This window comes from Canis aureus, chromosome 16 (genome assembly GCF_053574225.1).
Source record: "Canis aureus isolate CA01 chromosome 16, VMU_Caureus_v.1.0, whole genome shotgun sequence".
In the NCBI taxonomy this organism is placed as follows: Eukaryota; Metazoa; Chordata; class Mammalia; order Carnivora; family Canidae; genus Canis; species Canis aureus.
Genome location: NC_135626.1, coordinates 42,145,494 through 42,155,177, shown reverse-complemented (window position 1 = coordinate 42,155,177; position 9,684 = coordinate 42,145,494). Strand labels below are relative to the sequence as shown.

At 51.4% G+C, this 9,684-nt stretch overlaps 1 long non-coding RNA gene across 1 annotated transcript; it reads left to right on the top strand.

Annotated features, from left to right (window-relative positions):
* Window positions 1–1,061: 1,061 nt before the first annotated feature.
* On the top strand, window positions 1,062–6,792 carry LOC144285363 (uncharacterized). The gene is made up of 2 exons (XR_013353638.1): window positions 1,062–1,215; window positions 6,427–6,792. It is a non-coding gene; the product is annotated as an uncharacterized LOC144285363 (long non-coding RNA).
* Window positions 6,793–9,684: the final 2,892 nt, after the last annotated feature.

Here is a 9,684-nt window from a genome sequence, read left to right as displayed (position 1 = left end):
TTTTCAGAGTTGAGGCTTAAGAAACCCCATGTCTTGCAGCTATCCAAAAGATAAACTGAGGCATAGACTAGAAACCCTTCCTTCATCCTCCACTTCCCGCCCATATCAGACCTGGTATTTTTTCTCTAAGGCAAGATGAGTTGATGTCCCCTCCCAAGGCTCCCAGCTGACAGCACTGGATTCTGAGATAGGGGCCTGAGCCCTGCAGACACTGCTCTCTACTCCCCACCCCACCCTACCCCATGGAGGGCCCCTTCTGCACCACTGGCCAGGCCCAAGTTGAAATTAACCAGTGTGGGGGCAGGCCTGAAGTTCTGGGTCCTGATTGGCTGCTCCAAGGTTAATTCAAAAAGAAACAAGGAGCAGTCAGCTCAGTGAGTTTGGACTTGGGGGCCACCTCCCCTCCTCCAGGCTCTGGGTGGTGCAGCTATGTTACTGAGCTGAGTCTGCTGGAGCCTGTTGGCCTCCCCACCCAGGGACACAGGGGTACAGGAGGAATAGAGGTTTCTGAAGGTCCCCCCACAAAGTCTCCCCAGAGCTCAGCCTTCCTGTTGGGATGGGGGTGGGCAGTTCAAGGTGCCCTGATTGGGACAGTCTGCAGAGGAAGAGAAGCTAAGGTCTGGGGTTTTGAAACCTCTTGTGCCTCTTGTTCCCCACCAGCCAGGCCTTTGGGCATCCACCCCCACCTGCTGGGAGCATCACACTTCAGGGTCCCCCAGGAGATCCCTGTGCTGACTTGAGTTTACTCCTAACTGTGGCAACAGCTACTAATTATCAAACATGACTACGTGCCTAGAGCTATGGACAGGACTTCCTGTACAAAATCTCATCTTACCTCATAACCTCTCGGAGGCTGGATGTTATGGGTGAAGGATCTGAGACTTTAATGGTATCTGGGGACTTAGTCAAGGTCACACAGCTAGCAAGAGGCCAGATGCAGCTGGTTTGTCTCCAAAGCCATTGGCTTAACCACAACTCCCCTGCAACACACACACACACACACACACACACACACACACACACAGAGTGGGGACACACCCATAGGCCCAGGCTCTGAGACAGACCCTGCAGTCAGCTGTCGGGCAGAGGCGCCAAACATCTGGTTCAGCAGATAGGAGTCAGCCTGAGAAGGGATGGAGCTGTTGGTGGAGGGAGGAGCTGTCCCTCAAGTCCCTTTTCTGGAGGAACCATCTGTCCCCTCCTCCAAGAGGGATGGTGAGAGAAGGGGCCCTCATGGGCTGGGAGGGGAGGCCCAGACTGACAGGGAGGCCCACCTGCGCTGAGGAGGGGCAGCCCCAGAGAGAGACCCCAGGGGAGGCATGTAAGAGACAAGCCAGGAGCAAGAAGGAATGTCAGAGGGAAGAAGGAAGAGGACCCCCCCCACTCCTTCTCCTGCTCAGGTGCAGCAAACAGGAGAAAATTCCTGCACCTCATCCTGCTACCCCCACCTCCTCCCCCCTCCCTCCTTCCTCTCCCAACCCAGGCCCAGCAAGTGTGGAGCTCCAGGCAATGCTTACTTACTGTGAAGGTTACATGTGGAATTGCCACTGCAATGATACACATTTTATCAGCCCTTTACTTCAAAATAAAGAGCACAAAAAGGGTGACTGGGGGAGACTCTTCCTTAATGCTGGGGTCCCGCTCACACAGCAAAAGTTGCCCTGGGGACCACAGGTGCAGCCTTCTAGACAAGGCACCATGCTACCTTGGCTCCTGGCATCAGGGACGTCCTGAGGCCAGAGGGACACTGCCTGGGGCTGACCCCCCACTCCCACCCCCCAGCAAAAGAGGCTCCTCCATACTTCTGAGTATTTCAAAGGGAGGAAAAGAGGGAGGAGGGCCGGGCAGCTTCCCAGCCATGACTGATAGCCTAGATAAGCTTGCTCAGCCCCCACCCCACCTAGTTCTGAGGTCCTACTGGGTGCAGGCCTGCCTTGAAAGCAGAGGGACACGGAGTCACAAGGGTGCCCTCTGGAAGGTGAGGAATGGCATGGAGGTCCCTGCAGGAAGACCTGAGAGGAGCAGCCACAGTGGGGAACAGGTGGCAAGTCCACCAAGGGGAGGTGGCTGGCCCGGAGAGGGACCAAGCTCAATTTAAACATTTGACCAGGGGAGGGACAAAGCAGAGAGCAAGACTAGGAGGGCAGGCCATGGGATCAAGAGCAAGTTCACAGCCAGGAGGCCGGGCCAGGAGGTCAACAGAAACTGGGTCAGAAGGAAGAATTTGGACTTTATCCTGAGGTTGTCCGGAGCCGCTGGGAGTGGGGTAGAGAGGGCAGGGTCAGCAGGCTCTGTGTGTGGCTGGGGCCTGTGTGTGGCTTCCTGTGTGCCCTCGGCCCCTAGCCCTGCGGGAAGGAAGAGGGGGCTGCTCTCCACACTCCCTCCACCCATGCACGGCACCCACGCAGGGGCTGTCCAGGCACGGGGGCCTCTCTCCAGCCCACGTACCATGGGTTCTCTGCCCCTCCCCAAAGGTCCCCACAGACAGGCCTGCATCCTAGGCAGCTGCTTGGCCTCTGGGTAGGCAGAGCAGGGGGTGAGTGATCTTCACATGGGGCTTCGGGCCAGGACAAAGGGGCCAGCCAACCCGTCCAGTCTGCCCTTCCAGGCCTCAGTAAGCTTGTTGTTAGGCTGCAGCCCTGCCTGAGCCTGAGGGTCCCCAAGAGTCTGGCTCCCTGGGGCAGCTTGACCCGGGACTCTTCCCTGGCCAAGAAGAGGCATTTCTTTTTCTTTCTTTCTTTCTTTCTTTCTTTCTTTCTTTCTTTCTTTCTTTCTTTCTTTCTTTCTTTCTTTCTTTCTTTCTTTTCTTTCTTTCTTCTTTCTTTCTCTTTCTTTTCTAAAGATCTTATTTATTTATTCACGGAAGACACAGAGAGAGGCAGAGACACAGACAGAGGAAGAAGCAGGCTCCCTGCAGGGAGCCTGAGGTGGGAATCAATCCCCAAACCTGGGATCATACCCTGGGCCAAAGGCAGACATTCAACCACTGAGCCACTCAGGTGTCCCTAAGAAGAGCCATTTCTTTGAGGGGTTTCCCTCCTGGTCCCCATCCCAAGCTTTGTACCATGGCTGTCTGAGTGGGAATCCTGTTCCAGGTCCAAGCTTATGAGCTGTGTGTGACCTCTGGGAAGTTAACTTGAACTCTGTGCCTCCACTTTATTCAAATATTGAGAATTAACAAAGAACAGCCCATGAGACAGCTCACCTTATTGGGGTTGGTTCTGGTGCTCTATGATCAAGTCTCTTTGTAGGGCTGAGAAAGCAAAGGGTCAGAGGTTGCTGGTTAATGGGAAAGAGATGAGGTGGGAAGGGCCTAGATTTTAGCCTCCCTCCCCAGGCTGCGGTTTGTCCTAAGACTAAACTCTTCCTCATTCGAAAGCCCTTCAGTCTCTGGCAGAGACTTATGCATCTTCCTATAGCTTCTCTCTACCCCCGTGGGCTGTGCTTTACCCCTGGGGACAGAGGCTAAGCCATGAGGTTAGGGTAGCATGAGAAAGTACCAAAAAGGATGATCTGGGCCAGGGCCCACTGGGTTGGGAAAAGGAAGGGGACAGCACTCCAGGGGACAGGGACAATGCTGCCAGTATCCTGAACCAGAGGGTCTCACTTGTCTTGCCTCCTGGAGGCCCCCCCTGACTACTCTGCAATCTCATCAGAGAATTCCTGGGGCTTGGGAAGCTGCAGCTCAGCCTTGGCAAGCAGGGTGCCCATTACTGCATACGGTTAAGGCCCAACCATCTATGCATCATTGAGGCATTTCTTCTAGAGAGTCTTCCCGTGTATTGGCTCATTTAATCCTCCTAAGGGCCTTGGGAGGGAAGGATGATATGTTTACAACCACTGGCCTAAGGTTCAGGGAAGTTGGAATGTCTTGCTCACGGAGCATTGGCTGAAACACAAGTCCTGGCGCCCTGGATCCAAGTCACACTCACACACCATCTGTCCACTCCAGCACTTCTCCTGAGGGTGGGGCTGCCTCTGGGCATGTCATTTAAACTCCAAATTTCCTAGCAGCCACCGGGGTGAGGTGAGGGGAAGATCTGATAAGATAGATAGGTAGAGGGATGCCTGGTGGGCTCACCGATGGAGCACCTGCCTTTGGCCCAGGGCGTGATCCCACGGTCCCTGACCGAGTCCCACGTCAGGCTCCCTGCAGGGGCCTGCTTCTCCCTCTGCCTGCATCTCTGCCTCTCTCTGTTGTCTCTCATGAATAAATAAATAAAATCTTAGGGGCAGCCCCAGTGGCCCAGCAGTTTAGCGCCGCCTTCAGCCCAGGGTGTGATCCTGGAGACCTGGAATCGAGTCCCACGTTGGGTTTCCTACACAGAGCCTGCTTCTCCCTCTGCCTGTGTCTCTGCCTCTCTCTCTCATGAATAAATAAATAAAAATCTTAAAAAAAAATAAGTAAAATCTAAATGTGAGACAAGATTCCATCAAAATCCTAGAGAAGAACACAGGCAACACCCTTTTTGAACTTGGCCATAGTAACTTCTTGCAAGATACATCCACGAAGGCAAAAGAAACAAAAGCAAAAATGAACTATTGGGACTTCATCAAGATAAGAAGCTTTTGCACAGCAAAGGATACATTCAACAAAACTCAAAGACAACCTACAGAATGGGAGAAGATATTTGCAAATGACATATCAGATAAAGGGCTAGTTTCCAAGATCTATAAAGAACTTCTTAAACTCAACAGCAAAGAAACAATCCAATCATGAAATGGGCAAAAGACATGAAGAGAAATCTCACAGAGGAAGACATAGACATGGCCAACATGCATATGAGAAAATGCTCTGCATCACTTGCCATCAGGGAAATACAAATCAAAACCACAATGAGATACCACCTCACACCGGTGAGAATGGGGCAAATTAACAAGGCAGGAAACAACAAATGTTGGAGGGGATGCGGAGAAAAGGGAACCCTCTTACACTGTTGGTGGGAATGTGAACTGGTGCAGCCACTCTGGAAAACTGTGTGGAGGTTCCTCAAAGAGTTAAAAATAGACCTGCCCTAGGACCCAGCAATTGCACTGTTGGGGATTTACCCCAAAGATACAAATGCAATGAAACGCCGGGACACCTGCACCCCGATGTTTATAGCAGCAATGGCCACGATAGCCAAACTGTGGAAGGAGCCTCGGTGTCCAACGAAAGATGAATGGACAAAGAAGATGTGGTTTATGTATACAATGGAATATTCCTCAGCCATTAGAAATGACAAATACCCACCATTTGCTTCAACGTGGATGGAACTGGAGGGTATTATGCTGAGTGAAGTAAGTCAGTCGGAGAAGGACAAACATTATATGTTCTCATTCATTTGGGGAATATAAATAATAGTGAAAGGGAATATGAGGGAAGGGAGAAGAAATGTGTGGGAAATATCAGAAAGGGAGACAGAACGTAAAGACTGCTAACTCTGGGAAACGAACTAGGGGTGGTAGAAGGGGAGGAGGGCGGGGGGTGGGGGTGAATGGGTGACGGGCACTGGGGGTTATTCTGTATGTTAGTAAATTGAACACCAATAAAAAATAAATTAAAAAAAATAAGTAAAATCTTAAAAAAAAAAGATAGGTAGGTAACTCCTTTTGGACTGAAACAAAGAAACTTAGCGTTCATCTGCAGCTCCAGACCTCTTCCTAGCATCCATTCCAGGAGGAACTAATTCATGGCTTCGATGTAACATCCTCACCCAGTGATCTGCAGAAGAGTTACAGAAACTCATCCAAAACTACCGGTTCTAAAAACAACAAAACAAAACAAAACAAAACAAACAAACAAACAAACAAACAAACAAAAAACCTACGAGTTCTTGTGTTGATCCCATTAGAAGCTAAAGGCCTGCCAAGGTGAGAACCTGTGGTGGAATTTCCCAGGGAAACCGCACTACCAGACTGCAGGTGATTGTTTACTGGCTTCTAACTCATCCAGGGTGGAGCTGAGTGATCAGAGGAGCCAGCACGATAGGTAGAAGGAGTTGAAACAACACTGCCACAGGAAGCAAGGTTCACATCTCGGCTCTATTACCTGCAACGTCACCTTAGGCCAGTTACTTAATCTCTCTGAGCCTCATTTTCCCCATCTGTAAGATGGGAATGAGAATGTCTCATTCTCAGAATGAGAATGTCTTCAAATAGCTATTGTGGGGAGTCATTCATTCATTCAATAAAAATTCTGAACCTACCTGTGCCAGGCACTGTTCTAGGCTCGGGAGATACAGTGATAGACCAACTTGGCAAAAAACTTGCCCTTACAGAACTTGTGTTCTAGTGGAGAGAGATAATAATAAACAACTAAGCAGAGTACTATCAGATGGTATCAGGGAAAAGAAGAGGGTTTTAGCAGGTGATGGATGATGTGATTCTGGCAGAGATTATGAGGTGTCCTCTAATTTTCATTCTCTTTTTCTTCCCATGTCCTAGAACCCTGGACATAAGACTTCACAAAATAAAGACTACATTTCCCAGGCTCCCTTGAAGCTGAGTAGAGCCATGTGACTAAATCCTGCCTAATAGGGTATAAGCAGAAACAGCCTCGAGGAAATGTCCTTCAAGAAAAGGGACACATCTTCCTTTACCCTCTCCTACTTCCTGCTGGCTGGAATGCAGAAGTGATGTCTGATGCTTAAGCAGCCATGATGAACCACGAAGAGAAAGCCACTTGCCAAAGATGCTACAAAATAGAAGGTACCTGGGTGGAGCCCCTGCCACTGTGGAGCACCATGCCGGCCTGGGACCTCCTACCTCCAGATTTTACATCAAGGAGAATAAACTCCTGTTTTGCTTAAACCATGGAAACTTGGGGTTTTCCTCTTACACATGGTCCATTCTGACACAATGGACTTGACACAGTGCTAGAGTGGCTGGGGGTCATCTCTGAATGGATGTTCGAAGAAGGCCTTTTGCAGGGGTAACATTGATCTGAGGCCTGAATGGTGAGAAGGAGCAGCCAGGGGAGACTGGAGAAGAGCAGCCAGGCAGGGTGGGGAGACACAGGCAGGAATGACGCAGGTGCCTTAATGGAGCAGGAAGGGGGTGGTGAGCAAAGGGCAGGAGTGGCCTGAAGTAGGAAATGGGTGTCACCCCACATTGGGGGGAAGTCACAAAGGATTTTACATGGGGGAATGATGTCTTCTGATGTTTCTAAAAGATCTCTCTGCAGGGCAGCTGGGTGGCACAGTCAGTGAAACATCCAACCCTTGGTTCTGGCTCAGGTCATTATCTCACAGTGGTGGGATCAAGCCCCACATTGGGCTCCGAGCTCAGCACGGAGTCTGCTTGCGATTCTCTCTCCCTCTGCACCCCCCAACACACACTCTCTTTCTCTCAAATAGATAAATAAATCTTTAAAAATATATAAATAAATATATAAAATAAAAGGTTACTCTGGGTGCTGGAGGGCACCTAGGGGGCTCAAGTGAAGCCAGGAAATCAGATGGGAGGCTCCTGGAGTGGTTGAGGAGTGAGATGCCAGGGTACAGGATTCCCAGGGAGGAAGGATGGGCTGGTTCATCCCTAAGCACCTTTCCAGGTCCAGCCCCCCACCTCTCCTATTCTCCCAGCCCCACATCCCTCACCTGCCCTGAAGACAACTGGTCCGTTCATAATGTCCAAGGATCACCACCCCACTTCCATTCCTCCCCATGCCCCCTGGGCAGCTCTGTACCTCCAGTTCACACCGTACCTCACTGGTCCTTCCACTCAGGAGGCCTTGCTCCCTCTTCTGATGCACTTTCCTAAGACTCAACTCATAAGACTTCCTGGAGACATTTCCACTTCCCAAATTGTTCCCAAGCCCCCCCATCCTTTATTCGCACCCCTGTCATTGCACTCTGCATTGTTATGTGCTACCATCCACACTGGACACGAACCCCTTGAGGATGGCTGCTGTGTGATTCAGCTCCCATGGCTCTTTCTTCCCCTACACAACCCAGTCACTTAACTGTGTCCAGAGCAGATTATGTTTTCAAGCAACTTCCCGACTTCATTTCATTGGTCTTCACAATAGGCCAGAGAGGAAAACTAAGAGTGGAGAGACAATATGGCCAACTCAAGGTAACCTATCCACCTAGGTCACAAAGCCCCCTGCCTCAGCAGTTCCACTGAACCTAGATGTCTCAGCCATGGGGCACCTTCCCATGGCTTGAGTCCCCAGCTCCTGAGGGCACAGGAAGTCATATCTTCACCAGGAAATACCCATGGGCCCCTCCAGGTCACCTGGCCAGACCCTGTCTCCTCTGGTAGCGTCCTGGCTCTCTTCAGTGGGTTACTCCATGCCATCTGGACATCCCCATCACCTGAGAGGCCATTGCAAACCATGGCCCTTTTTGCTCTGGACGTAGGCCCAGATCTCCCCACCAGTGCCTGCAGGGGAATTGTCCAGCAAGGCTTTGCTGGTGGCTTGAGGAGAGCCACCAAATTCACCCAATGGGTTCCCAGAAGCAGGTGTGGGATTATGAGCTGTGTCTGCCTTCAGTGGTCCCAGGCCCAGGCTGTTTCACCGAACACCTCATTGTCAAGACCATTGCAAGGGACAACTTGCTGAATTGCCGTGAAACCTCCCTTTCTCATGTGAAATTTCAGCCTCTGCTCCTTCAGGCCAAGAGAGAGAAGGCAGTCTCCTTTCCAAGGCCTACTGTCACGTCCTCACCTCTCACTGAGGACTGACTACATCCCGGGATGATGGAAAGTGAGAAAGTCTCATCCCTTCTGGAGAACTATACCCCTTGCCCAGAGGCTCTTCCTCTGGGGCAACCTATCCCAACCCACAATCTGGGCTTGTGTGATCTGGAATGACATCATATGGGCAGTACAGCCAGGCCCCTGCTCAGGGTGGGCTTCCTCAGGCTCGGCCTGAGAGGGCCACCCTTAAGCTTACCTTGTACCTGCTGACACTTGGCCTTGGCTCCCGACCTTCCATGGGCAGACTTGGATGTGGACACCCATGGACCTTGGGGAGGGAACATGATAGGCTCTTCCCTTAGAACTAGGAACTGGGGGTGGCCGGGGGTGGGGGGTGAACAGGAAGGATGGCAAGCAGGACTCTGTGGGAAGAGGGAATCAGGATACCCACTCAAGCATCCTCGGGCCCTGCTTCATTTTCTCAAATGCCAAGCTTTCTGACCATCTCGGTCGGGGACAGGGGTATGGCTAAAGGGAGGCAAGCCTCTCTCTTATTTCCTCAGCACCTAACTCAGTGCCAGGCATGTGGAACCTTCAGATGAACTGAAGTCCAAGTTGGAATGAGTGATAGGAGCCATCATATCTTCCTGGAAAAGCATAAACAAACCAAATGTGATGGGCAGATTTGGGGAAACATCGACATTAATTCAGGGCAACAGACAACTTAGAACACATGGTATGAGTAGAAAGGATCAGATGCCAACCTGCTCTGCTGCTGCTTGAGTGTCTGGTGGGCTGTCAGGGCATGGTACCTGCAGAACAGCCAAACAGCTGCGCCAACTGTCCTCTTAAGCCAGATGTTCCCACCCCCACCCCCACTCCCAGCTGCCAGTCCTTTCTGGGCCTGGGGGAGGGGCTCCCTTGCTGCCTCCTGCACTCAGCCACTTTTCACTCCCAGGGCAGGCAGATGGGCAAGGTGCTCGGACCCTCTGGGCTGTGGTGAGAGGGCAGGGCCTTTGCTTGGCATTTGCTGCCACCGCAGGGAGCAGCCCAGTCTGG